Source organism: Corvus brachyrhynchos, unplaced genomic scaffold (assembly GCF_000691975.1).
Source record: "Corvus brachyrhynchos isolate BGI_N302 unplaced genomic scaffold, ASM69197v1 scaffold18, whole genome shotgun sequence".
Lineage (NCBI taxonomy): Eukaryota > Metazoa > Chordata > Aves > Passeriformes > Corvidae > Corvus > Corvus brachyrhynchos.
In genome coordinates, this window is record NW_008246064.1 from 2,520,023 (window position 1) to 2,524,033 (window position 4,011).

A 4,011-nucleotide genomic window follows, 5' to 3' on the forward strand; every position below is an offset into this window, starting at 1 on the left:
TCAGGTCTCCTACAGCCCACATGAAAGCATTAATGGCCTCTCCCTAATATCACAAAAAAACCATTTCACATTGCCATGACAACACAAAACACTGTAAAGCCAGATAGGAATATAATTTAGTTCCTCTTTCACTCCTTGAACAATGTTAAATAATTCTGAGTAAATCAGATCTGGCTCCGAGACAGAAAACACAGTGACACTCTTCCCACACAGCCCTGATAGGTTATAGCATCAGGCAGGCCCATCATTTCTCTCTCTGCTTTATTTCATGCCAGGTTCTTCTTGATTAAATAATGCAAAATGGTAAAACAAAGAAAAAAGTTTGGAGATCCCCAAAGGAAACCAAGTGTGTGCCGCAGCTCGCTGTTTTTATAGTAACATCTGTCTTTTGGACAGATTGGTACCTCCAAGTGCTCCATTTACTTTTCAGGGAAAAAAAAAAATGAAATAAAAACTATGACTGTTTCCAGCAATTGCACTTAACAGCCACTTTTAGTCAAGAGTTGCTGTTTGGCTCCCATGCTTCCAGGAAACATTGTTCTGTTTGCTTTCAATGGCAAAGAAAAAAACGAAGTAATAAACAGTCCCTCCAGGTTTTTGTCTAGGAGCAAGGATACACCCTTTAGAGCAGGGAAATGAGCACGAGATGAAGGGAGGAGAGATTAAATGGAGGGATCAGCTCTAAATGGTACTTGTCCTTCTCATGACCTTGAAAATGAAGCGTAAAGGAAAGGACAAGAAAGGTAAGAATTTTCTAGAAATATTACAAAAAATGGGCCAATATTATCACTACACTGATCATTTTCCACCAGCTTCTCAATTCCTGCCCTAAGACAAGAATAGAAACAAAACAGAGGAAAAAGGCACAATGAGGGCAATTCATGGCAAACTTTAGACCATGACAGATCAGGAAGTCCAGGAAATCATGAGCAGGGGAGTGTATTGAGTTTCTGGGGTTCTTTTTTATCCAAACCTATAAACCTCGTAACAAAATGATTGAAAAAGGTGAAAACCTCTCATTCAAACCGGTATGGCTCCAGGGCAGTGGGGCACAGAGTTCAACCAAGGTGAAAGGAGAATGAATCCTTCTGAATGCTACTAAAATCCACAAAGCAGTCACCTTGTGTGCCCTGTGTCACTTCCCTCCATCCATTCTGTGTTCCTGTGTTTATTTTGTACTCTGCCCTTACCAAATTCTGGACTATACAGTAATTTATCACAGCATTACAGGCAGCAGGCCTGTAGAGCAACAGGAATGGCCATGGGCCGGCATCCATGGGTGCTTGGGAGTGGTCAGGAGTATAGGTCCCTGGGAAGTTTTACTTTCCAACAGCAAAAGGCAACCTTGAATTCAACAAAGATTTTGCCTTCTGAGGAACATCATTCATAGTCCTACATGGCAAATTAATTTCAAGAACCTAAAGCGAAGTGATCTCATAGATGGCTAATGTCTAATTCGTAATTAATCTATTTAAACAGAAGGTCTGTTTCATGATTCGGCTTTGGAAAGTCTATTAAATGATGCATTTGCCCCCAGATGGAATTCTGGGCTAATTTAGGTAATATCCGACAACTGTGTGCAAAAAATTTGGTACTTTCAAGGACATCCAGCTTGAACAAAGCCCAGAACCATTCTTGGCACAAATGTTTGCACAAAGATGTTTACACAAGCCCAGACTTCAGCTGAATCATAACATCGATATTCTTAATATAATTTATTGTGTGACACTTGGCACGTCCAAACTTCAGCTGGGTAAAAGCAGGGAAAACACTGAAATGCAATGAGAAACTCTGTATTTGTATTATTTTGTTATCCTAATTTTTGAAAACATTAAGCTATGAATTGTTACTGGTGCAGCTGGTGGATATGGAAGGACAATGGAAGCTTCCTGGAGTGTCGGCTGTCATTATGTTAGGTTTCAATTGCCTTTCTTTCCTTGCACGTGTTAAAAGTCTACATAGAGTCGAGCAACATGAAATCTAAAATTAAATTACCACAATTACAATGGGGAGGCAGAGTATGTGTTTAGCTCTAAAGATGGGTGGATAAAGTCAGGGCCCATATCTCCATAGATTGTTTATAGTCAGTGGAACAACAGGGGTTTCTCAGTCATGAATCCAAAGCGCCTTCCTCAGCCTTCTTGCAAATTGTCTTGTGCTGGAACATCCAGTGAGCAGAGGATGCCTTGTCAGTTGTGCAAACCACAGAGTGAGAACACCTGCACACCCCTGGGATGACAATGGTCCTTGGACAAAGCAAAATGGATCATCTTTGCACTGGTCAGCTGTGCCCAGGAAAAGTTTGGGAGATTTGGGACAGCCCGTACAGCACTGACACCCATGTTCCTGGACTTGGGAATATTTCCTTGTGCTTTTTCCTTTACAGAGAGAGTTTTTGGGATGCTGTGGGGTACCTGATGCATGGTATTGAGACCATTGTAAGTGATCCCTGGATAATCTAGGGAAGCATCCACCCTTTATCATCTTAGGCAGTGAGGCCCTGGCACAGATTTCCCAGTGAAGCTGTGGCTGCCCCATCCCCGGAGGTGTCTAAGGCCAAGTTGGATGGGGATTGGAGCAACCTGGGATAGTGGAAGGTGTCCCTAGGTGTTCCTAGGGTTTGGAACTAGATGATATTTAATTTCCCTTCCAATCCAAATCATTCCAGGATTCTATGGCCTTTTCCTGTTAGAATGTGTGATAAATACAGAGGTTTGTGCCTGGGAGTCGCCAGGGCACAGACAACCCCCATTAGTCCATGGATCAGGAGCTCTCAGTGCATACATCACAGGAGCTGTTTGAACAGCCGTGTCCCAGGCTTGCTTTGTCAGGGACATTTTGTTGAGTTTCTGGGTGATCACATTTGCCCACTTGACATTTGTTAGCAGGTTTTGATACTTGCTGCTTCATGCCTTTAATTCCCATGCTGGGTATGTTTCAACTATTTTAATGAGCTGATGATAACTTTGAAGGGTGCTTGTCTAGCACAAAGTAAAACCATTTGTGCCAGGAGTGGGGGAACCATTAGCAGCCATGGCCTGAATTCCTGCTCTCAGTTCAGGGTCTAAGTACTACAAAAGCACTTTAAAATACACCATTAAGCTTTTTCTTCTTTAAGAAGAAAGGAGAGGTTTAATCCTGGAATTCACCTTAAATCCTTTTTTTTTTTTCATTTAATTTTCTTAAGAGCTTTACTGAAAATTGGTTTAACATTATCATTGTGAATACAGGATCTACTGGAAGTAGCCCCTGCCCATGGCAGGAGATTGGAAATAGATGATCTTTAAAGTCCCTTCCAACACAAAGCTTTCAATGATTCTGATTCTACGAAATACAGCAGCAAATCACTATTTGTTTATTTTGATTTGGGTATTTTTGTTTATTTCTTCACTAGTGAAATAATTATTGTACCTCTTTAATCTTTTATTTATTCTTTAGTGCTCATAAGCTAAAGCAGCCAACACGGCACAGTCCTATTACACACCAAATGGAAAGACAGTGTTGTTTGTCTTCACAGTTTTGGACTTCAAAGCATAAAAAAATAAGCCAAGCTCTTTGCAAAGTGTAGACTAAGGAAAAAATTGTGAATCTCACATTTTCTGCACCACTAACTCTTAAGTTACCTCAAGCTTATCAAAACAAACTATTTACTGTGGGTGAGTTCTGCAACTGCTCTGGCTCAGAGACTCTTTAAGGCAAAAAGGGTTAATTTGGAGTCAATGGAGGCAGTGGGAAAACAGCAGGTAAAGTTGGAAAGATATTCTAGAAAGTGGTCCCAAGGTCCTGGTACTCTGCTTCATTTCTAAGTATAATTTGGAAGAGTTCACTTGCAGGTGAGGGCCTGCTTTGCCTGCCATAAAAAAGAACATTCCTTTCCCTAAATGGCAGCATCAAGTGAAGAGTGGAAAAGCAGAAATTGGCTCAGTCTTACAGGTGGGCACATGAAGAATGGTGCAGAAAATTAAATTGCATTACATGGCAAATTAAAAATGAAGAATCATGAACAGTTCG